The sequence below is a fragment of the Acomys minous genome (genome assembly GCF_964271855.1).
Source record: "Acomys minous genome assembly, chromosome: 14".
Classification (NCBI taxonomy): Eukaryota; Metazoa; Chordata; class Mammalia; order Rodentia; family Muridae; genus Acomys; species Acomys minous.
Window position 1 is genome coordinate 50,307,386 of NC_140496.1, and position 26,459 is coordinate 50,333,844.

General features: G+C 41.3%; 1 protein-coding gene and 1 pseudogene across 5 annotated transcripts in view; both read right to left on the minus strand.

Moving 5' to 3' along the window:
• NR3C2 (nuclear receptor subfamily 3 group C member 2) overlaps positions 1 to 26,459 on the minus strand; it is a 302,223-nt gene that overhangs the window by 188,348 nt on the left and 87,416 nt on the right. The window lies entirely within an intron of this gene.
• On the minus strand, positions 14,771 to 16,615 carry LOC311582699 (T-complex protein 1 subunit eta-like; annotated as a pseudogene). The gene has a single exon. The product of its transcript is annotated as a T-complex protein 1 subunit eta-like (transcript).

Consider the following 26,459-nt stretch of genomic DNA (forward strand, 5'->3'; position numbering starts at 1 on the left):
AGCTCCTACAGCAGAGAGACCCAGCTTACCCTTTCCCCCTCAATCTTTTATTTCAGTATAAACAATCTTCAGTTACTTTAATTTTATTACCCTTAAATAATTTTACCAATGAGCAAGTACTACAGACTCACTGGCTCATCACTCTTATGTAGAGCAATTACTTTTTATGTTTTGGAATTGCTTTAGTTTTCTTTAATATACTCTCCACATTTAGCATGTGTTTACCTTTTTAAATTTGTTACTTTTTTGTGGTCTTTACTGCACATCATGGCCATGACCTCTGGGTACATCTTACAAGCTGTATGCCCAATCCTTCATGCAAAGTGGGTCAGCGGCCATCCAGTACTCTAAGAAGCTGTTATGTGGCTCTGATTTACTTCTCAGAATTCTCTAAGCAAAATGAGCCTGACATGTTTTAACACAAATACAAATATAAATACTTGTTGCCTTGTGTGATTTCATTTTTAGAAGCAAAATATAAAATGTCTCCTTGGTATTGCCAAAATCTTTAGTACTATATATGCTATGGCTGATAGCTTGGTGTTTTTGTGGGACTCCTAATGGTGGGAGCGGGCTTATCTCTGACTCTTGCCTGGTCTTGGGACTCTTTTCCTCCTGTTGGGTTGCCTTATCCAGCCTCAGTCTCAGGGTTTTGCCTTGTTTTACTGTATTTTGTTTTTCCTGTTTGCCTGTTGTCTCTTGGATGCCTGTTTTTTTCTGAAGAGGACAAGGAAAGGGAGCAGGTCTGGGAGAGGAGGGGGGTGGAGAGGAAACTGTGGTAAGGAAGTATTGTATGAAAGAAGAATCCATTTTCAAAAAAAATCTGTTTTCAAAAAATTTTAAAAAATCATCATTATTATTATATAACACTTATTATAAAAAGGAACTGAAAGTAAGACTTGAATTCTTTATCTAATACTTGTGTGATGCGTAGCGTTGGAATGCCCAGAGAACAACTCACACTAGCACCCTATTCTCCCTGGTCGCTGCACAAGACAGCTACTGTGGGGTGCACACCAGGGGAGAAGGCTTCTGGGGTGGTGGCTTCAAGGGGAGTGAGAGATAAGGGTAACAGAAAAATTTAATGAAGGCTTTAAAAAAATAAAAGACCTGACATCTTGACAGTGTCCCAACTACAGCTGTCAAAGCTTTCTCGACTACTTAGGGCTGTTCCCAGGAACTGGGCAAGCTACCAATAATAATTATGATATGATAGGTTAAAGTCTCCATAAAAATAACCTTTGACAGACGACCTCTTAGATTATACCATTTTATATACTTTTCCAAAATGCAAAGCATACTTCCTCCCCGCCTTTAGGGCACCAGAGCTACACCAGGGGGAGGGGAAACAGACTCAGCACTGAGCACAGTGAAAATATACATTGATCCAGAGCCTTTGAACAAAGGCATGGCGTGAGACAAGGCTAATCTTCTGTGGCTTTTTTTGTGTGGGTCAGCTTGTTTAAAATATTACCTTATAGTTTCAATAGGAAAAGTGTGTACCTGTATACCAGCTACAAACTAATATACACTCATACATAATACCATTAGTACAGTAGCCATAGGTAAAGTCAACTAAATAGAAACACTTCTCAAAACCAGCTGATCCAGCAGACAATTTTACTCGGAATGTTAGGCTTTCACATAGTCATGCTTGAGGACAGGATTCTGTGATGGTGGTGTGTAAGTTTAGGATTATAACCAATCAGAGGAAAGGATGCTGCTCGGACCATCCATTTTAGAACACCCAGAACCAATGGCTGTGGTGCAACAGGGCCATGCAGGTAATACGCCTCTCTAACCCACTGCTAACTTCAGATTTCCTGACAACACAGACAGCTAAATGCTCACATTTTAAGCTGCTTTCCTACAATCCCAACAACATCTTAGTCCTTTATTTTTTAATTAAGTTCTTAATTATTAATTAATTATGCATTACTACTACATTTCTGTATATATAGAAGGGATGTTAAATTTGGATTGTCAATGGCTTAAGAAGCACTGAGCCATTAGAGAGGCTTCCCTTGGGCATGTCTTTGTGGGCATTTCCAGAGAGAACTGATGGAGGTGAGAGGGGAACAGTTCTGAATGTGAGTGGCACACATAGGCCAGATAAATATGGAAAAGAGGAAAAAGCCAGCTCAGTGCCAGTATCCCTATTTCTCTGCTTTCCGAGGCAAAGAGATGTGAACATGCAGCATCCTGACTCCATGGTCAGGGCTGGTCCAGCTGTGATGGTTCTGCCCCACAACAGACTCAGGGCTGGTCCAGCTGTGATGGTTCTGCCCCACAACAGACTCAGGGCTGGTCCAGCTGTGATGGTTCTGCCCCAAAATAGACTCAGGGCTGGTCCAGCTGTGATGGTTCTGCCCCAAAATAGACTCAGGGCTGGTCCAGCTGTGATGGTTCTGCCCCCAAATAGACTCAGGGCTGGTCCAGCTGTGATGGTTCTGCCCCACAATAGACTCATTTCCCGTGAACTGTTAGTCACAATGCATCTTTCCTTCACCAAATTGATTTTTGTTAGATATTTGGGAGAAAAAGAAGTAATACAAAAGACAACATGTTTATTGTTACTTTTGACAGTATAAAATTTAAACTGTGTGGAAATCTTTACACCATCCATATTTCCACTCTCTATGTGACTTAAGGCAGGTACAGGTGCCTCAACTTGAGGCAGTAGAAACTTCAAGGTATTATTATAATCCCTGTATTTTCATTTCAGCTCAAAAAGTTCATTGATATTAGAAAATATATTGCTTAAGCCCAAAAGAAGCATTCTCATATTAGTGGTAAAACAGGAAAATATAGGACATCAATTTCAGTATATCTACAAAAATAAAAAACTAGGGAAGAAGGAGGAGAACATCTTAGAAGTTTGTTTTTGTTCAGACATTCCACAAAAGCAAAGTTTTTTTTTAAAAATAAAATACATATAAAGATCCTCCCCTCTCTCCCGGAATTCAGTATTTAGGAATACTGAAACATTAGAATAAGGATAAATGCTATTTTGAGTTATCCCACAAATCCACAGTCATCCTAGGCTGAGACCCCCCTTCTCATAACGAGGCTCCAGGGTGCACCCCGCCTTCCCTCCACATGCCTGCCCTGCCTGTGCCAGCTCCTTCCATGTAACCTGCGCTGTGGGGGGAGAATGCAGACACTGCTGAGGTTCCTGGCCACTGTGTTGCTCATCTCCTCCTCCCCACCACCTAGAAGTTCTTATCTTGTGATCTAGGCAGGCCGACAACACACACATGCACACACACTCACACACATACATGCACACATACATACCCATGCACACACATGTTGACAGTCTCTCGCAATGATGGGTACTCTGCTCTGGGCGGACAGCCTCTGCACTGTGCTACACTATGGGCTCAGAAGCAATGGCGTCAAGTGACTCTGGATCAAAGGTCCTGAAGCTGTGAACCCAAACAACCCTTTTCCCCCCATCAGCTGCTCCATAGTAGGCATTGGTTAACAGTCAAGAAACGGTGGGGGGGGCAGATATAGGATGACCTCGGGGAGGTCACTAGTGATCTTCCTGGGTGGACTTTCATCCTCCATAAAGCAATGACAGACATGTGTGTTTCATTTTTTTTTCAATTGCATCTATACTTTTAAGCATGATTTTAAAGGATGAAAGGAATTAATTGGCAATTGTCAGTTTACTTATCTGTGCTCCACAATCATTTAGGATGGTCTCACATTTCTGGGAATTTACCCAAAAAAACCAATATTCACAGCTCTTTCTTAAGATCCGTAAAATATCCTAGGTTGGAAACAAACAGAAACAATATTTTCTTTTGTCTCATTATATTGAGTCATCGAGGAGAAAGCCATGTAACCTGCATGTTCACTTCTTTTCTCTCTCCATTCGGAGACTCTCTACCTTTCACGATCGCCAAATCACGGAAGTGAAATGACTGCATTCAGAAGGAAAATGGGTGTTTTTAATGACTCGCTGTCCTCCTGATTCTGACCAAGGGGCACCGCACAGGGGCAGTCAGTCACAAGGGCACTCGGGAAAGCTCCCTCCTTCACCAGGATCTGCCAGACTGAACACGGAAGCCACTGAATAGGCTGGGGTAGCTGCCCGCTACGCAACACCCTAAGCCCTCAGGGCATGTCCTGTATGTCAACGCTATGACACAATGTCCTCTGCGGAGTTCACACTCCAGAATCACAAAATCAGGTTAGAAAAGCAAATCACAAACCCTCAACATTTTAAATACACATGTGATTTTATATCTATTCATATTTATAGCTATTATGGCTTTCATGTAAGCACTGATCTGTAGGCCATACATGCCTATAGGACATAATTTTACAATACTGAAAATTTGTGTTTAAAATACCACATGTAAAATATTTCATTGAAACCGAAGCTCAACGGCTGCTTTTGAGCTTGGACATCCCAGCATATAACGATAAAGACTTTTTTGTTTTTGTTTTTTTTGGAGACAGGGATTCTCTGTTAGCTCTGGCTGTCCTGGAACTCACTTTATAAACCAGGATTGGCCTGGAACTCGGAGGTCCACCTGCCTCTACCTCTGAAGTGCTGGAATTTTTTTAGTGTGACTTTGAAAATTGTTTTACAATGCAACCAAACAGTAGGCCATACCTGCACATGTGTATTTAGACAAGCTATCAAACAAGCCACCCACCAGCCATACACAAACACCTAGCCGAGCTGCGCAGCCACATTCAGGTATCTGAAACATATGTGTTCCTAGCAGCTTTCATGTTGAAAAGCACAGAATGAACATGTGGACTGACAGAGAGTGCTACTAGAAAGTGTTATGAGACAATTGCAATAGAATTGTGGTTGTGAATTAATGAATCAATGAGTGCTCGCCTTAGCTGATGAACAAAACCCACGAAAGCACATGTTCCACCTAAAACTAGGGCAAGGCCTTTTCCTGCACCAGACCCTTCACTGTCCCCTACCTGTTAGCCTCTGTGTTCCTTACTCACTTCACACAAAACAACGAAGAAAGATAATCTATACAAGTTTGAAAAGTGTCCACATTTTGTAATGTAAAATGTCATACAATACAGAAATAACCCAGGATAATCCACTGCACTCAAATTGACCACAGAATTCTTCAAATGTACATATTTCAAAACCACACACTATCCCTGGGTAAAATGAAAAAGGTGGGGAACACTAGATATTGGTGAGGAGATGGCGAAGAAGGTAGCCACTGTTGGTGGGCGACAGCCGCTGCTTCTAAGAGTTAACATTTGTGTGCCCTGAGGTCTGACGGCGTTCACCCGCCAAGACACTGACCCGAGCAAATGAAATGATGTGTACCCAAAGACGTGAAAGAAGTTGCTTATCAACAGCAAGTGACAAACAGCCTCACGTTCAGGCGACGAGTATTATGCCTCAAAGAAAAGGCTATAAACAGCATGATCACATACTCAAAACACAGGGTTAAGTGAAAGACCACAACGCTCTATGACCTCATTGGCCTGAAGTTCTAGAGAACACCAGCTACCCAAGTAAAGAACAAAGCCGAACTAACCCCACTCGGATGGGACACGGAAGTTTACCGAGCCGATCGGAGGTGTTGGCTTTTAACCAAATAAAGCAATGACACACAATAAGAAGAAATCAACTGCTATTTAGTTCCCTTTATAGAAAAGGCACGGCTGACTTACAAATCACTAACGGCAAATTACACCGAACTGTGACAATATGATCAAATTTGGATGTGATGTGATTGATTGACTAATGTGGATGTCTCCGAGCAGCCAGCAAGGTCTCATGAGCGTGCTCTCTGCAGGCTGCGCCTCCCTGTGAGTCTGTCCTCGGTCCATCACTGTCAGTGCCTGGGATGACCAGAGCATGAGGCGCATGGTCTACTTACGGGCTAGCAGAGCGGCACAAAAACCCTGGCAACCACGGATCCCATAACACAAAGCTTTCCTCCTCCTTGGCTGTTAACACACACACAGTCTGTAGCTAGTTTTCTATATAACTTTCCATAGCCTGTGCTGCTTGGCTGGTCAATGAGCTGACAAGAAAAGTTGTCCTCATTTGAAAATCACTGGGATAGTACCAGCAAGGTACTTTAGTATCACCAGGATGCCAGAAGGTTCCATTACATATGTACTGAAAAGAGGGGGAGGAGGAAGTGAGGCATGGTCCATTTAAGTTACTCACATGCTGGCTTCATTTTTACTAACTTATTTGCGTGTAAGTGTATATGGATGTGTGTGTGTGTGTGTGTGTGTGTGTGTGTGTGTGTGTGTGTGTGTGAGCATCTGTGGGAGTTCTTGTGTACCTGTGTGAGTATATATACATGTGGGGGCCAGAGGGCAACCTTGGCCACCTCTCCCTGCCCCAGCTCCACTTCCCAATTTACACACACAAACACACACACACACACACACACACACACACACACACACACACACACCCTTATGACATTCTTATGAAAATCTTCAAAATTAAAAAAATAAGCTGTTTTGGGAAAACTTAAAAAACACATGCAGCTCACGTGAAGTCCCTCTGTTCCTGAGCAAAATGTCCTAAGCTTTTGTAGGAGGTAGGCACAGGAAGAGTGTGAGTTTGAGGCCAGTGTTGGCTGCTCCTGGAGGCGACAACTTTCCTGACTGAGCAGAACTGAGAAAAAAATGGGGCTTTGGTGGCAAGGGTAGGAGATTTGAAATGGGAAAGTCCTGGTCCCGTTTAAGCACATGACTATTCCCCAGGAGTACGGATGACAAAACCTCACGGATGCTACAGGATTGGCATGTGCGCTTCTCCAGCTGTTTTTACTGTAAACGTCAAGTAAGCAGCTGCTCTCCTTGTTCTTAGAAAAGAGGCCCCGGGAGCAAGCGCACTGTAGGGAGGACTCTGCAGCTAGACGCGAGAAGGATAAAAGTCGGTCTATTTTAAAAACGAAATAGCACATGGCTGCCATCTGGCCAGCAGTGCCTGATGTTGAGTCGTCTCCTGTTTGTCTGCAGAGCACTTGTAGCCTATGGACTTGTTTCCGTGAATTGGATACTTCCGTTTCATACTACACAGTGTTCTAGGCAGCCTTACCTACATGTTCAAGTAAGGAATGAAAATAAGTCAAGTAATTACACAGTAAAGAAGAAGTGATGTCTTACTTGAGGTTCAACATAGGCTGTGTTTACACAGTACACACATGCCTTAGCTCTGTTGTGCTCCCTTGGAATCAAGAGGCCTTGTTTCGTTCCTCTGTGAAGCTGGCCCCATCGCTACACGCTGAGGATGGTTATGGAATTTCGATCCTTCCATCTCTGCCTGCTGGGTGTCGGGAGTCCAGGCCTGTGTCACCACCCCTGGTTCATGAAGTGCTGGGGATTGAACCCCAAGCTTGTCCATGCTAAGTGAGTACTCAACCCACTGAGCAACCTCCTACGGATTTGATCTTCTCCACCGAGTGATTTTTCTCAAGTATGCATATCAAACTATTGCTCCCGTATCTGAATATGTCTGTCAAGTCCTTTCTTCCAACTTAGCCTAAAGTTCAGAATTCTAAAAATATAAACGAGATATTCTTTTTCTGGCTTAGTAAATCCTAAGTTCACTTTTATAACACAACGAAATATGGTGGATACAAAGCATTGAAGTTTGAGTTCTTTCTGTGCAAATGCAGTAAGATTCATTTTCAGTCTCTCTGCTATGGGTTAGGAAGGATAATCTTAAAGATTTCAATTAAGGAAACATTAATAAGGATAATTTCTATTTGCCAGTGAATTCTAACAGATGGTTTTCAAATGAATCCTATGGCATTAATGTGTAATGCTGTCCCATAAATATGTTATACAGCATTAAAATGGATCATAGAAATATGCTTTATGAGGAAAACAAGAAAAGAAAGAGAATGTTGAAAGGCTAAGATCATAGCTAAGAAATTATAGTTGTTTACAATCAAGCCCCTCTTCTAATAGATTAATGAGTTTAATGTGCTAGCTTAAAAACAAAACAAAACAGGACTGCTTCCTTAATTTGTATCTCATCACACTAACTTTGTATAAGAGGGATATAACATGAATATTTTGTGGCAGTTTAGAGCTTTCAATTTGATTTTTTTTGTTATTTCTCCCTTTATAATAAGAAACATCATGTTTAAGCACCAAAATATTAATAACCACATTACATTAGATTAGGTAAAAATACAAAGGGTAAAACTTGGCAAAGAAAATGACAGTCTTCTTTGAAGGAATTTTTCCAAATTAAGATTTTTTTTCTATTGAGTTTTCTCTTGAATCTGCTGTTTTTGACAACTGCAGCTGAAACTTGCTACAGCATTATGTTCCTCAGTAATGACTGAAAGAAGCCCATCAGTCATTCTTTATGGTGTTTTTATTATTCTAGCTTATAATTTCCAGCGCAACTGCCCAGGCTGAGAGGAAGATCAGATATGCTTGGCCAGCAGCAAGGATCAGATGAGGATTCAAGAGACCATGGATGTCTGTCTGCAGGACAATGATTCATACTACTTTTTATTTATAAATCATGAGAAATTGAATTTCATGAATGTTTTTATTTAAATCATATAGCCAAATATGAGTGGATCTTCACAAAGGCTCAGATTTAAATGCTTAACACACAAAACGTCATGGAGACAGTACAGCCTCTATGGGGGGAAGCAGAGCAGTGTTTCTAGGAAACAGTGAGACCAAAGACTGATGTGGCAAGAGATGGTAGCAGCTGTGTGTTCTCAGGATGGCCGTCCTAAGGGTACTGCTTTCTGTGCATGGGAAAGGAGCTAGTACAAAGCCAAGCTCTGCTTCAAAGAGGAAAAAGACAGCCAGCAGGTTGTTTCTGGCCACTGTTTCTGTGGTTTAGGAATGCAATGTCCTTCATGCCACTGCAAAATATTTAATAAAATTGCCATTGGTTGTGTTAATTAAAAGAACTGGAAGAGATGTAAAGTTCAGGTCCATGTGACACAGAGACTGGAGCCTGGCACCTTTTGGTGACTGGAAACAAGTGGCTACTCAATGTGTTAATAACAAGCATAAATATATACAAGCATATTAGAAAGATGCAGTTTGGAATTTGTGCTTTTTTATTCATGGGGAAACAGTCTTGAAAAATGAAAATGTATCTCACTGAATGCTAGAAATATGCAGGGAAGTCACGGATCTGATTCAGTCCATTTTCTACTCGAAACCCACTGGCACATAAAGCTGACATAGATATTCCAGAAAACTAAATGACCAACACTGTTTCATCACACTCTTGCTACCAGAAAAAGGGAGAGCACAACCTTTATAACTACTGTGTGCTGGGAAAGCAATCTCTAAATAGGGACAGTAATGACATCAGCCTGTGTAAGCATGATGCTTACAACCAAATTCACTTATCAATTACATACTGACAACTTATCCTGTGGTCTTGTCCTTATAACCAAAATCCTGAGTGATAATTATGTGCCTGGCAGAAAGATGGGGAGTTTTAGTGAACAAGAATAGACTGAAAATCTTCCCATCATGCTTTTCAATTTATGGACCTTCAAACAGAAGTAGGGATTGTCCAAGCTCACCCTGGCATAAGTTTAAAGGCCGTATATGAGCCCAAGTCATTTGATGCCTTATTTATCCTTTAACACAGTAACTCTGAAGCTCAGAGAAGGTGGCCAATGCCCCCTCTGATCTGGATATGGCTCGTCTCCCACATGTTGGAAGCCCAGCACCAATGGGGTAGTATCAGATGGTGGTACAAGTTTTAGCAGATTGAGTCTCCTGAGCGTTTGTTCCTCAGTGATACTGCCCTCAAAGGGATGAAGAAGCTCTTGTGTGGCTTGGCTAACTCTTGACAAATGGCTTTCATAATGAGCAGGCAGACCCTAGGGGCTCCTGAGGGTCCCATGGCAACCTTCCTGTTCTCTCACTGAGATCCCATTCCCCGCACGCCTGCATCAGAGCCTACACCAATGGCCTATCTCATTTTGAGCTTTTAGCCTTCAAAGCTTTGAGAACTATTTTTGCCCACTAATATAACCAAATAATACATGCTAATAAAAATACGAAAGCAGAAGAGAGGAGTTGGGGGCAGGGAGAAGGGAACTATCTGGAGGATTCTGAGAGCTAATCTTCACTGTCAACATGACAGGATTTAGAATTGTCATGGAAACACACCTTTGGGTCTTTCAATGAGGCGCTACTAGACAGTTTTAATTGAGACAGGAGCACCCACACTGAACATGGGCACCACTGTCCCTTGATCAGGGGTCCAAAATGAATAAACAGAGAGAGGAAACTAACACCAATATTTACATCTCTCTGCTTCCCGACAGATATAGCCCAGTATGGACACATCTGACACATGCTCCAACATATATCCACAGGCCATGCATGCTCCATCATGTACACACATGTAGACATAGGCACATTTCAGCATGCATTCACTCTACTCACATATATATGTAGACATACTACATATATTGGCACCCCCCACCACACACACACACACACACACACACACACACACACACACACACACACCATTCTTTCTCCAGAGTTGCCAATGCCGATTTCCTGTTTCTACCTTACTTTTGCTAATAACAATTAAAATGAGGCTGCTTCCTTTAATGCATGTTTTACTCTTTTATTTGCCCCATACTGATGTACAGAAAATAGCTTGTATTAGCTTTAGAAGGCAACTCTTAAAATTTTCAGGAATTTTTCAAATTGCTCATTAATGTAATGCTATCATTAAAAATGATTAAATTTCCAATTAACTATTTATAATAACAAAAGGCAGTGCATATATAAAACATATAATTTCCTAATTGTTACTCCACTGAACTTTGTGTCTGTAATATGATGCATGCTTATTTCACCAGTGTGAGGGGCATTGGGGTTAAGTTCTTCCCAATTTTGCTTTTGGGAGCATCACATTTATAACTTGAGATGGGAGGTGGTGGGAATATTTCCTCTGTGGAAATGAGCAAACACGAGAAAGCAGGGTTTTCTGTTCCTGCAGAGTCAGCTGTCGAACAGCAGGAACAGTTTCTAGCTTCCGCAAGACTCTCCTGTGATGCCTCCCAGAGCCCAGTACAGCGCCCAGCATCGCGATAGCGCAGAAATTCTAATAAGATGAAAACAAATCTCTCCAAAAGTCACTTGCAGAAGGCTAATGAAAAGGAGCCGCAAAGCTAGAGCCCATTCTCGTTTCATAAAACACATAGTTTCATGCAAAACTCACCCTATTAAATAATGCCACATTAATGCAAATAAATGTCTCATAAAGCGATGATTCAACTCAGCTACAGCTGGCATCTATCCAAACAAATAATCAAACATTCTACGTTGATACTTTCTTCCTTCAGAGCTCTGTTTAGTTTTACAGTTCGGCAAATTTGCAAAAGGCTGTGTGTGTGTGTGTGTGTGTGTGTGTGTGTGTGTGTGTGTGTTGGAAAGCATATGACTTCAGCTAAAGATCAGGTGCACAATTAAATATTACTGAAATAATTTTTTTCTTATTTTGATAACAATTCACCTTTGAACTACTAGAAGCTATAAGCACAGACAACCAAGGCATCATTAACTCACAACAAATAAAATCAATGCCTTCTAGAAACAAGAAATAGCAAATGGTCTTCTTAATTACTTGTTTAAGTGACACAGGGATGTTTTTTATTACCAACTGAAGGAAATAAGTCATACACCCTAAAAATGAGATAAAACATAATGGTTAATTTGCTCAAGATATGAAACATTTCAGTACTTAGTAACTCTTTGGGCTACAGTCCAATGACGTTTATCTTTTGAGGATGAAGCAGATTTCTTGAAATCCTTCAACACACACACACACACACACACACACACACACACACACACACACACGAGGTGGGATGGGGGGAAACAAGCTGGTCCATTCAAAGATATTTGCTTGCAAATTTAAGCCTGTTCCACTTTTCAAATTTTGATGTATAAAAGTACTTTAAAATTATCCACTAAGTTCTCTGTGTGAAAAAAATTTACCTGGTGGATGGCAGTAAATCTTTATTACACTCCCTCACAGAACTTTTATATGATTGCAAAATATTTCATTAACATTTTATAAAGGCTAAGGTGGCTAACAAAACATTGTAAATTTAGCAAAAGTACACACGTAGCAAAGGCTGAAGCCTGAGAACAAATTCATGTGTAAGATATTACTGACCCTTCTTTCAAAAGGAGGAGACTGAATTCCACTGACTTACCCACTAGACTGCTCAGCTTGTTCTGAACAACATTTGCTGGGCAGTTTGCTCTGCCCTTACCTACTAAAGCTTGGATTCCCCCTTCCTGTATATAACAAAATAGTAAACACAACCTTAGATGTCATTTTCTCATTAAGTTTCACAGTAAAAACTAAGACCCCGCCTCCACACCCCCGAATCTTACAGTAAGCCTTTCTTGCAAGCTGGGGCTTTCCAGGTTGACAGTAGCTAAGACTATGTGTACTAAGCAGTGTCTTCCTAGGAGGAAGGCAGGGAAAAGGGGGTCTCCTACCCAGAAGACATGAGTATTCCAAGTCCTCTTTGAAAGAAAAGGTGTATTGTATTAATTTTGTGTGTGTGCGTATGTCTGTGCGTGTGTGTTCACATGTGTGTAGAGGTTTCCACACAGGCTAGAAGAGGGTGTCCGATCCCCAGAAGCTGAGGTTTAAAGCAGTTGTGAGCCAGCTAATATAGGTGCTGGGTACTGAATGCCCATCCTCTGTAAGAGCAGTAAGAGCTCTTATCTGCCAAGTCAGCTCTCAGGTTTCTAGAAGGGTCTATTTTATTGTCAGTGCCTATTATGCATGATGCTGTAATTCCAAGCTTGACCAGGGAGTCACCAAGTCTACGAGAATGACTTAAAATGGATGCGTTGCAGGACATTTGATCCCATTGTGAACCCTGAGACTGTGAACTGTAAATCCCTGTGTCTTGGGGTTGAGCCCTAACACACACCTTTAATCTAAGAACTTTCTATTTATTGTAAACAGGTGATTGTGGTGTGGTTCAGCCAGCTACAGCACACACTTTTAATCCAAGATCTTTCTGTACACAGGATTTAATAAAGTTAACCCTAGGTAAAGAGGCGGAGCAAGAAACCAGCTGACAGGGATTAAAGAGTCGGAGGAACTGTTGAGGTGTGAGGGAAATTAAAGACTGTGTGTAGAAGCAGAAGGAGCTTTAGCTCTTTAGCTCTGGAGCTCTGGAGCTCCTTGGCCTTTCACATTTGGGGCTTTGAGTTAGCAAGCCTTTGGCCTTGGGTTTTTTGACCTTCACCTCCTGGGCTGTCAGCTGAGCTAGGGAGCCTCTCGGGCCTTTTCCATCAGGATGTGAGCTGAGTAGGAAAGTCAGCTGGGTGCTTTCTCTGCCTCTCTGAGCTATCAGGTTTTCATCCCAACACCTGGCTCCCGAGTCTTTATTGGTAAAAGAGAATGATTGGGATTTTCATTTAAAACAACATGTGGCACCCAATGTGGGGCTGAACCTTCAACCCTGAGATTAAGAATCTCATGCTCTATAGACTGAGCTAGCCAGGCTTTCACCACCATGCCCCCATCAAAAAACCCCTTAATGTTAAGACTGATAAATACAACCAAGATGGACATTGTGGAAATTTTGGTAAAAATAGCTTCATTAGTATAAATAATTTTACTGTATTTAGAGTTAAAATTGTTCCTTTTTATTTAGGCAAAAAGGGGTATATAGAAATAATATAGGAACAATATCAAAAAGGGTAGATTATTGAATCTACTGTTATACATTGTATATTTTGTTTGTATATTGATACAAAATTAAGGTTATAATTAGTTATATAGGTATAGATCCTTTGTATACTGATAAAAATTGAGGTTATATTTTGTTACAGCATACTATGTATTGGGTCTTTTTAAGGTATTATACCTACACAATTCTTTAAAATGCAATGTGAAGTTCTAGTCCCTTTGAAAGCTACTATCACAAACTGTTAAGGATAATTGAGAAATATAAATGAACAGTCATTGTGGTTTTGTTAGGTACTAGTTTTCTAAATTAATCAGTCAGTATATAGCTAGAAACTAGTAATTCAGATATACTATAAATAGAGTGTTTTCAGAAGGCTCAAAGATATGTAGAATATGGTATTTAAAGACATTTTATTAGTTTGAGAATATTTTGACAATGAGACATGTCAGCTCCTGGTAGCATACCCTTTCAAATTTGAAGAAGAAGATGAACATCAAAAAAAATTTCCTTTAGGAGATAACCTTGTATGTGACAAGCTAGCCACTGGGAAAGAATTGTCCTTGCTTCTACTGCAGACAGAATACTGGACAAACTGGATTCAGGAAAGTCAATTGCCGAGTTTTGCAAGGACAAGGTAGGCAAGTCCTTCATAATAACTGCTTCACAGAAAAGTCTGTCAGAGAATCTGAGCCAGGAAGCTGAAGATGATGCTCCAGTGTTGCAGAGATATCTTGGGTGAAAGTCCAGCCAGCCATCAGTATCTGCCATTTCAATAGTTTCACAAGTTGCTTGCTCTGCACTTCCTGCTTATTTGGATAATATTTATCTTTTTCAGGTCTCTGATGGGGTTGAAGACTAAATAGTTACAGTATTAAAATAGTTTTTGATTGGTAAATACTAGTTATGATACAAAGTGATTTAGGTACAGAACCCTGAACTCATCAAGATAACAGAGTAGAATACTTTCTTCAAAGTTACTAAATACATCTGGATTAGACATCATGAATGTAATTTTTTTTTTAACTTTTAGGTTTTATTTAAATAACATCCAGTGAGAACACAGCAAACCAAGCAACCATTTCCTCACTCCCAATTCACCTCACAGGGAGGTAGATGTGCAGACTGCCTCTTGATGTAGGTGGCCTTGGCCTTGGCCCCAGCCAGCTGCTTGGGGAGCACCCACAGTGGAGCAGGGGTTCTTGACAGTCTCGTCCACTGATACAATAAGGCATGCAGCCTCAGAAGCTGCTGTCAGGGCATTAACATGCAGCACAGCTGGCTCCCACACAAAGCTCTGGAAGTTATCAGTGATATTCTCATTGTTGGTGTCCACCCCTACCACATGCCTCCCCGTGCACATTGAGCCCGCAGCTTGTTCAGGATGTTTGCGGCGTCAAACCTAGCGTTGTCACATAGCTGTCAGGGAATAATCTCCAGTGCCTTGGCCTATGCTCCAATCAATAGCTGCCGTTTCTCTGGACTGGTCCTTGAGTAATCCCGCAGGTATTTGGAGAGCTCCATGTTGATGGCCCCACCACCAGCCACCACATACTTTATAGCCCTCCTCACAGTCATGATGGCTTCATGCAGGGACCTCTCTGTCTCCTCCATGAAATGCTCAGCGCCACCACGGAGGATGGTGGTGCATGTCTTGGCCTTCGGGAAGCCAGTGAAGAAATTGTACCCTGTGCCTCCAATTTGAGTTTCTTCAAACACCTGGAAGCTGCCTAGGACATCTAGAACCAGAGCATTGGTCTGGATTGAGCCTCCACACGCCATCATCGTCCTCTTCAGATCCTCCTCAGCCAGCACAGAACATGTCCTATCAGCAAAGCACTGTGCGGCCACATCCCCAATAGGGAGTTTGGACAAGATGATTTTGGACTGATGGATCTTCTCTAACTTGTCATAGAGAATACTCCACTTGGTGTCACCAATTGCCTGGTAATCCTCCACTGTGTGGATTCTGATTTCGGCACTATCTTTCTCTGCTTTCAGATCAAGCTCAACATTTAAGAGGGCAATCTTGGGGTTCTTCTATACTTCTTGGGCTGCATTTCAAACTCATCATGAAATAAAGTCTTCTTGAACACAACACCAGCCACCAGCCACCAGCCACCAGCCACCAGCTGAGACTCCTCTAGGGTGGTACCCTGAACCTTCTTGATATCAATCATCTTAAGCTGCATCAACGTGTCGAGCATCATCACAGCATCAACCATGTTGGCGAAGAAGGCCTTCTGCTGGGAGGTCGGCTTGGAGCTCAGGGCTGTCGTTGCTTCTCCAGCGTCTTCCTCTGTTCTACTTTATCTTGCTTCTTCACGGTCACAGGAATCTCTTTAATTTTGTTAACAGCAACTGGGTGGCTGTGCAGAAAGCTCGGATGATGACCTGAGGATGTAAACCTTTCTCCATGTGGGGCTTCACCTGCTTTAGGAACTCCGCAGCCAGCAGGTTCACTGAGGTGGTGCCGTTTCCGGCCTCAGAATTTTGGGGTTTGGCAATATCCACTAAAGTCTTTGCGGCAGGATGGACAACATTGAGGAAGTTCAGAGTTGTGGCTCCATCATTAGAAATTGTTGTTTTGCGTTGGCCGTCCACAATAAGTTTGTCCATGCCACAGGGACCCAGGGTGGTTCTTACAGCCTCAGCAATCACCTGGCAGGCACTGATGTTACTCACAAGCTGACTGATGCCTTGGGACCTATCAGTCCCCTCTCTCAACAGGAAAACTGGTGTGGGTGTCATCTTGGAAGTGGCTTCAAGGACAGTGAATGTAATTTTTGCCCAATAGTATATTGTTTACTGATGTTAGAGAAAAGGTCTCTTATTTAGACAAAAGGGGGGAAATGTTGCAGGACATTGCATTGTGAATGCTGAGATTGTGAACTGTAAATCCCTGTTTCTTGGGGTTGAGCCCTAACACACACTTTTAATCTAATAACTTTTTGTTTATTATAAACAGATGATTAAGGTGTGGTTCAGCCAGATATAAGACACACCTTTAATCCAAGGTCTTTCTGTACACAGGATTTAATAAAGTTAACCCTAGGTCAAGAGGTGGAGCAAGAAACCAGCTGACAGGGATTAAAGAGTAGGAGGGACTTTTGAGGTGAGGGGTATTAAAGACAGCATGTAGAAGGAGCTTTAGCTCTTTAGCTTTTCAGCTCTTTGGCCTTTGGCTTTTTGAGCTCTCAGCTAGCAAGCTGTTGGCCTTGGGTCTTTTGGCCTTTGCTTCCTGGGATGTCAGCTGAGCTGGCGAGCCTTTTAGGCCTTTTCCATCGAGACATGAACTAAGTAAGAAGGTGAGCTGGAGGCTTTCTCTGCCTCTCTGAGCTAGCAGGTTTTCACCCCAGCATCTGCCTTCTGAGTTTTTATTAGTAAAATAGAATGATGGTATTTTCTTTTAAAACAACAAGGATACACTTAAACAAAACCATCAAAGGATTGGATGTGTGGAGGGGAGAAAGACAACCACATAGATTGAGGTAGCCGTGGATGAAGAGCAAGAGTGACAGAAGGGAGACTGAGCACTCAGTTTTCCACACATCCCCAGAGATCAACAGTTTCCAAGGCAAGGACACGTTTTAGAGCAGTGCTCACTTGCCCACTGTTCTGGTCTGTGAAAACCCCCGTCATTCTCCCAGACTGTGCTTAAGAGGGATTTCACCTAATACCTTTATCCAGTATCAATTATAGGAGAGGTTTTGTACATGCATATGATTTTATGACTATTTTACTACCGAGCAGGCTATGTGGAATGCAATTTTATTTCCTGTTTCTATTTTACAACTTATACAGCAATGAAAATTAAATACTTAAAGTCTTTACTTAATACAGCATTTTAATGAAATACTATGGAACTACATGCATGCCTGTCCATATTTAAATATGTTAACAGCAATCACTCACAAAGTTTTATAACTTGCTAGAAACCATAATTCCCTTTGAAATATTCAATATCTCCATTTGCTTGGATGTGGAAACTGAATGTCTGCCCTTTAACAATCCAGTAGAGTTTATGGGCAAAAATTCTAAGGCTTCCTGTTACATCTCACTCATTTTAGAAATTATTATGAATTTGATATCTGTATATTACATCAAAATAAAATATCATAACACAGTCATACTTTTGTATCCATGAAAAATATATGATAACTACGCAGGTAACTTTAACACAGCAAACCCTATGAGAGCTTCATGCCATGAAGTGAAAATATGTGAGAGCCACATGCAGTGAAAATCCAATACTGAAGACAATTCTGCAAACATTATACAATAAAAGACAATTATGCACTTTTCATGTGTGCTCTTGATTATCTATAATCCAGGCAAATAGAAGTTTTAAATAACTAGTGTTTTGACAGTATCAAAGTTGCTATGAGAATTTATTTTTAAAGCCAGCTTTTGCAGTATGTCACGGGCCCAGAATAGTTTGGGCCAGCATGCCACCTCCTCCCACATGGAGGGCTCACTACTCAGTCACTCTGATCTGCCAATTAGATACAACTTGCAAAAGGCTCTTCTTAGGACTGACCGGACCCAGCCTTGGGTTGCTCATTAATCCCATGGCAAACCACAGCCCTCTTGGTGGTTTGAAGCTGTCACCATCCCATGTCCACCTGTTGTGCAAAATGATCTGTGGTGTCACCTGACAAGTTGTCCACCATGGTAAGTAGTTGCCAGCATTTCTGACCATTAAACTCGTAAAACAACAACAACAGCAGCAGCAAGAACAACAACAACAACAACACAGTTTTGATAACTCTGAGCCCCTGGTTTCTACCTACTAATAAAATAATGTTGTTTAACAGAGTAAGAGTAACTTCAGTGTGCTATTAGAAAACTGAGTTACAAATTTTTAGAGTCCTCTGAAAGTGAGTGCCACTTTCTAAAATGAAAATTCTATATAGTTATTACATATACTTTAGTCTGTATTTTTTGACAAAATCCTCCATGTTCATGAATAACTACAAAACTTGTTTTCTGTAACTCTGAAAATACTGTAGATGCAACATTTTTAAGAACTCTTACTCTTTTAAAGTTGGTACACTTGGCTAAAGCTAACTGTCCATTGAGAAGATGGAATAGTTGTTAAGTAACTAAGCACCAGATGCGGGCGCATTCAGTTTCCTAAAACAAACAATTCTGGACATAAAAAGATAGGTGTCTGGACACAGATGGTAAGAATGGCTGCTTCTGTACTCTTACCAACTGATAGCCATCCAGCCAACAAGTCAACAGAGAAATTTCAGAATTAAATTGTACCACAGACCAAAGTGGACTTAACTGAAATCTCAGGATGCTCCATCCAACAGATAAAAAATACAGATTCTATAGCAGCCCATGGGATTCTATCTAAAAATAGTACATTTTAGGACTCAAAGCAAGTTTTAACAAATACAAAAAAAAAATTCTTGTACCTTATCAGGTGGTAGAATAAAATGGAGATTCAATATCATAGAAGCTACAGAACCCTCCCCTTCCTCCCCGACAGATACTGATGGATAGGTTCTTGTATTTAGGTAATTAAAGAATTTAGGAAGGAATTTTTTAAAGTCCAAGAATAAAATGAACACTTATAAACAACTTACCAGAATGTTTGGGATACAGCAAGGTGGTTTTAAGAGGAAAGTTTATATCTGTAAATACTTAATAAAAAAAAAAAGCAGAAGACCAAACAAAATGAAAATCTCAGAAAGGTATCAGCCAACAACATAATGATGTATCAAGATCTTAGGAAAAGAAGACCCACAAGCCTCAAACCAATAGACTGAAAGAAATAATGAAGGTAAAGGAAGACATTAATAAAATAGAGAATAAAAGAACCATACAAAGAATTCATGGAACAAATGGTTGGTTCTTTAAAATGCTATGATTGAAGAGTTCCGACCCAAACTAACTGAAAAAAAAAAGAGGTAGAAAATACTCAATAATTAATAAAATTAGAGGAAAAAAGTTATTACAAAAGATATCAATTATAACTGAAGGATGATTTGGGAAAAACTGTAATAAAAATATGGCAAATCATGTAAAATACATAAATATTTTAGATATATATGACCTTCAAAAATTAACAAAGAAAGGCTCAAGACTAGACAGGCTTACTTTTAAATTCTTCTAGATGTTTAAAGAAGGATGTCAACAAAATTATCCCCTAAAATAGGAAAGGAAGAAATACCACCAGACTCACTTTATGAAAAAGTATTATCCTGATAGCAAAACAAGATAAGAGTACAACAATAAAAGAAAAGCCTCAGTCAACTTCCTCGATGAACACAGATGGACAATAACATCTATGCAAACTAAATCAAACAAGCTATTAGAAAGATCACATACCATGATTAAGTTGCTTTCATTCCAAGGATGCCAGGATGATTCAACATACACAAGTCAATAAATGTAACAAACTATACCAACAAGCTCCTACGGAAACCACACAATATCTCAGCAGAGGCAGAAAGGTCTCTTCTAACTTCAATAACATTTGGTGATTAACTCCCAGATAATACAGGCTTACACAGAAAATATGTTTGGCTGAAAGCTGGAGCTGGCAGAACTATAGCCAATGTTACAATCAATGGGGAAAAATAAGAAAATCTGGAATGAAGTAAAGAGGCTCACTCCATTCTTACTCAGAGAGATGACAGATGTCTTAGAGTGATAAAGGAAGAGAAAGGAAAAAAGGATATAAATAGAAAAGACAAGGTCCAATTATCTCTATTTTGAAACAGTGCAATACTATACGCAAAAGACCTTGAAGATCGCACTACAAAAGTCTTAGATATAATAAATATTTTGAGTAAAGTAACAGGATACAAATTCGATATATACAAATTAGCAACTTTCCTACATTCAATAATGAACTTGCTAAGGTATAAATCATGGAAAAGTCATGCAATAAATCTAACCTTAAGCATTAAATTAATCAAGGAGTTAAAAGACTTCTACCACAAAATCTTTACAATATGAAGAAGATATTAGGATAATGAAAAACAAACCTACCATGTTCATGGCCCAACAGAATCAATGTTATGAAAATGTTATATTACCAACAGTGGAGATGCAGATATATATATCAGTACATGACTATAGAAAAAACAAATTCATTCAGAATCAAATAATAGCCAATGAAATCCTGAAGCAGGATGAGAGTACTTAAGAAATCAAAATACTTGGTCTCAAACTATACTACAAAGCCATAGTAACAAGAACTTCATGATAGTCACTACAAACATGTAGACCAATGGAATGGAATAAGGGACATGTAGCTCACAGAGCTACAGTCATCTGCATTTTATCAACAGTGCCAAAGCATACTTTGGAGAAAAGATAACTTCTGTAATAAACAGGGCTAGGAAACAGGAACCACTAGAAGGTGAATGAAACTAGACCCCTATTTTTCACTCTACAAAAATCAGCCCAAATGAATCGAAGATCTTCAGGTAAGATCTAAAAATTTAAAGTTACTAGAGGAAGACATAGGGAAAAATATTTCAAGATATTATGGGCTGTATTCATTACTTTTTGTTGCTGTGATAAAACATGAATGAAAGCCTCTTGTGGAAGAAAACTTTGTTTCAGCTTCCAGCTCCACAGAACTGCCTATCCATGTTTACTGCAGCAGTACTGACAGAAGACAAGTGTTAGAGCTTGTGTAGAGATAAATAAAATGTGGTGATACACACACTGAGAAGACTCAAATTATGACATCTGAGGCCTAGGTGGGCTAGGAGATTATCATATAAGCGAATTGAACCAGACTCAGAAAGATAAATACCACGTTTTACCTCAGACCGGACTCTACACTCCAAGAAAAGCTGCCTGGCATGACCACCAATCTGCCCTCTCCAGGACAGCCTGTAGCTTCAAACTACGAACTCAAATAAACTCGTCCTTAGTTTGCTTTGACAGGCTCTTTTGCCACCAAGCCAAGTGTTGTTAGTTTGAGTCTCTCTCTCTCTCTCTCTCTCTCTCTCTCTCTCTCTCTCTCTCTCTCTCTGTGGTACATTTTCTTTATCCATCTATCCATCCATAGACAATCACTTATTTCCATGTCTTGCATATTGTAAACACAGCTACAGCCTCAGTGGCCTCAGGGAATGCAATGGTAGTTATCAAAGCCTAGAGAGTGGTGGTTCTCAGCCTGTGGAAAACACACATATTTACATTACGATTCAGAATAGTAGCAAAACTATAATATGAAGTACCATGAAAATTGGGAGGAACTATATTAAAGGGTCTCAAACTTCCTAATGCTGTGACCCTTTAATATGGTAACTGTGTTACTGTTATGAATCATAATGTAAGCACATGTGTTTTCCAATGGCTGTTAAGGCCCCAAAGGGGTTGCAACCCACAGGTTGAGGACCACTGGCCTAGAGAGTTTGGAAGGTGTACGTATGAGCACTGGGGTGCTTTCTCGATTTCTCCCCCCTCCCTCCATCCCTCATTCCCTCCCCTACACTTTACGTTTGTCTGCCTCAAACCAGAAGCAACTTGAAGGTAAGGCTAGCATAGAGGCAGGGCACAGAACGTAGAGACAACTGCTCATGAAATCTGAATGCTCTCTCCAGCCAGTGGTGGCAGCGGTGGTGCGTGTGGGGATGGTGTGTGTGTGGGGGGTGCATGGGGGGGGTTCACACATGTGATCTTCATCTGTCGCATGTGCTACCACGGTTCCCTGAATCACACCATTCACTGTCGTCAAATGTGATCATCAAAAATACATTTGATCTGCAACTTGTAATTCAAGTGCAATTGGCACCTCAAACAGCAAGGTTACTGCACTTAAAATGAGGCACAAATCTCATGTTTCATGGCAAAGATTATGTATCTTTCAAAGAATATTTATGTGAAGTGTCAAATTGTCACGGGTAAGTATTCACCATGAGACAGTTCTCCAAAGGCAAGGACTAAGAGATGGCTGGACACAGTGTCAGGTGACCTGGGCAAGTGGCCCACTGGTTCCCAACATTTTTATTTTTTAGGACATACATTGCCAGTCTTTAAACACCTGGCCTATTCATGTTTCTTGTTTTTTCTCTTCCTCTTCCCTTCTCATCTCCCCTCCCCCTCCCTGGCTCCCTTGAAGGATTTTATTTATTGTTGTTGGATTTTAAGACAGAGTTGCACTATGTAGTCCCAGCTAGCCTGGAATTTGCTACGTAGACCAGGCTGGTTTCCAGCCTCTGACTCCCAAGTGCTTGGGATTAAAGGCACATGCCACCATGCCCAGACAGCTTGGAGGATTGTTTTTTCCTTCTTCTATACCCAACAATGTACTCTTCACTCTTTTTTTTTTTTTCAAATTTGTGGTCTCCCCCTCTCAAACAAAAACACGTTGTTGTTGTTGTTTGTGGTGGTGGTGGTGGTGGTCAGTTCATATCCTGTTACTCGTGTATACACACATGCTTTCAGAACTGACCATTTGGTACTAGATAACCAATTGGTGTGTTCCTCCCTAGAGAAGAAAATGGCTGAAGGATTCTGATGAAAAACTACTTCTAGAAAACAGACTTGAATGGCACAGAAAGAATGGGGTGCCTGGAGCCAAGGCTGCGGTGCATCCTACCACTAACAACATCTACTTTTCCCAACACGAATTCAGTGCCCAGGAACTCCATTCTCTGCTTTACAACTAAGCAGATAAAATTTCTATCTGTTAAAAACATGCTTTCTTACACTGGAATGATGGCTCCGAAATAAGGAGGAAACGCTGTTGTAGCAGAAGATCTGAGTCCAGTTTTCAGGACCCATGTCCAGTGGCTCACAGCCACCTGTCACTCCAGCTCCAGGGAAAACTCTGTTGTGGGCTCCTAAAGGCAACTGCACTCATGTGTATTCCTGCATGTGTACATTCAAGCATGCACACACACACACACACACCCAAAGACACACTATACACACAGACACATACACATGTATATACAAAGATCCACATACAATTAAAAATAATAAAAATGAAATATTATAAAATGTGCTTTCTAAACTAATAGAAAAAGAAGAATAAACGGAAGACAAGCTCGCAGTATGAACAGCACTGAGGATACCTTTACAGTGAGCCTTAACTACCCTTTACAAGTGTGCCATCTAAGCTCACCACCCGGCATGCTTTGTTTGATTGGCCATTTCTCTCGCTCTAGGAATTGCTAAATTAAACTGGGAAAAGCATGAGGTGGCTAAAGTCATTGATCTTCTCCAGTCAGTGCAGCTCAGTGGGAACATGAATAGACATGCCTTACTTCCTGAATGCTGAGTCATGGTTAATAGGCAATGCATCTCAACGTACTTGGAAAAGGAAACCCGCACGGTGTGATCCTGCTGGCTGAAAGAACCCCTGGGTTTCCTTTGAAATAAGACTTATTTTTATTTTCAATTACGCATATGCATGTGTTTCTATGTGTAGGTAGATGCACGGAATGCAGGTGCCCAAGGAGGCAAGCAGGTGTGCAGGACGCTGGAGCTTGAACTACCGGCAGTTATGAACCACCCAGTGCCTTGCGAGGAACCCACCTTGGCTCCTCTGTAAGGGCAGAACACGCTTTTTACCCCTGAGGCCCAGCCACAGGCTTTTCATTTTGTGAACTTCCCAGAAATGTGTCTGTAGCCTGAGTATTAGGGTCTGGATTGCACTTTCCCCAGAGTCTGAAACAAACTGATGGCATCAGGTGTCAGAGCTCCCAGGTCCATCTGTAGCAGCCTCCTTTGCGTCTTCTCTCCCACACCTGAGCAGTTTTGATACGAGGAGAGGCAATTCCTCATTAGCAGATGTGAGCTAAGGCCTTGACTTGTTTTGTCCGTCTGTTGTCTGGGCGCAGAGGACGGCAGCATTGGACATGGTGGCGCAGAGCTGCTGCGCTGACCTTCACTCTATTCTGTGACCTCTGCACTCGTCCTCATGCATGTACACTCCTGACGGCTGGCCATGAATCCACACTAGTGACACCCCATCCCTTATCCAGGAAGCCTCTTCCTTCTGGAGGGTGGGAGGGAATCTGCTCCTCAGCAGTGTCCTTTCTTGCCTTGACACTGTGCCCCAGCTTGCCTTTTCCAGAGGCAACAGCGAGGCCCAGAAGCATTAGGTATTGATTTCAGCTCTGCATTCCTGCCAGGGCTCTGCCATTTGGAGCCGAGGCTGCATTTGCTGGAGAAGTGATGGAGGCAGAAAAGAGGAGCAGCAGCCTGGCAGGAGGTGACAGCCACTAAATGGCTGTGAGCAAGAGACGGTTCCCATGGTAGAAGGAGGGAGGTGGGGTTGGAGGAGGAGAACTGGTCCAAGCAAGGCGTGCCCAAGGGAAATGGAAGCATTTGCACGGCAAGAGACAGACCTGCTCCCCACCTCGGCACTTCCGGTTGTCTTTCTTGCAAGGTGGACACATAACATATTCCGAAGGAACACTGGAGCCAGAGGCAAGGACTGCACAGATTGGCAGCATCTCTCCCTGGCTTCTGCCAATGTGCCAAGTAGCTCCTGCCCCCCACAAATGAAATAAGCACCTGAATAAATGAAGGCAAACAGCAAAACCAGTGCTTGCCCTCCCCTCATTGGCTGTCTGGATAGCCAATGAGGACTCTTCACTGCTCTCCTTGAACCTGAGTCACAGAAAGAGGATCCTTAAGGTTGTCTGAGATTCTCAGTTCATCAAAGGAAGATGCCCACTGCATCAGGCTTCCCTCTACCTACAAGGCACACAGGGCGTTGGTGTGCACATGTGTAAATAACTGCTCTCCCAGTCAATAGCAGAGCTCAGGTTCTATGATTTCAAATGAATTGCCATTTGGAATTCACCATGTAAGTATGTGACAGTCACCATGTAAGTATGTGACAGTCACCATGTAAGTATGTGACAGTCACCATGTACATGACAGTCACCACGTAAGTATGTGATAGTCACCATGTAAGTATGTGACAGTCACCATGTAAGTATGTGACAATCACCATGTATGTGACAGTCACCATGTAAGTATGTGATAGCCACCATGTAAGTATGTAACAGTCACCATGTAAGTATATGACAGTCACCATGTAAGTATGTGACAGTCACCATGTAAGTATATGACAGTCACCCTGTAAGTATATGACAGTCACCCTGTAAGTATGTGATAGTCACCATGTAAGTATGTGACAGTCACCATGTAAATATGTGAGTCATCATGTAAGTATATGACAGTCACCATATAAGTATGTGATAGTCATTCTATAAGAATATGTCGTCAGGCTATCACAGCACCTGTGTTTTTTTTTATTCACACTTCAAAGCTCACACAAAGCTGCCTGCTGTATTTCTCCTTAAAGGATGCATGGCAGTATTTTAAAACCTTACCTCAGTATGTAGCTTTGCCCTGTCTCCAGTCATACCTCTGACAGATCTCTTGATGTTAAAATTTGTTTTTATTTTATTCCCCTTTCACTCTCTCCATTTGTATAAACTTCAAATTCCAAGATCTATAATGGAGTATACAATGATATTTGATGTAATAAAGGCCAATCAGAGACGAAAATGCAAAGTAATTTCAGGGCTTGCAGTGAGTCGAGGGGCCCAGCTCACCCTTGGCATCCATGGCGCAGGGCTGGCACAATCCTCCCATGCTTTGAAAGCCCTTTTCTTTTCCTTGTGCCTTCTTTCAATTCTTTTGTTTTATTCTGTTTCCTCACTGATATAATATGTTCAGTCTTAAATATTCACATATATGCATGTATATAGGCACACATGCACATATGTATCTATATAATGCTATATAACACTT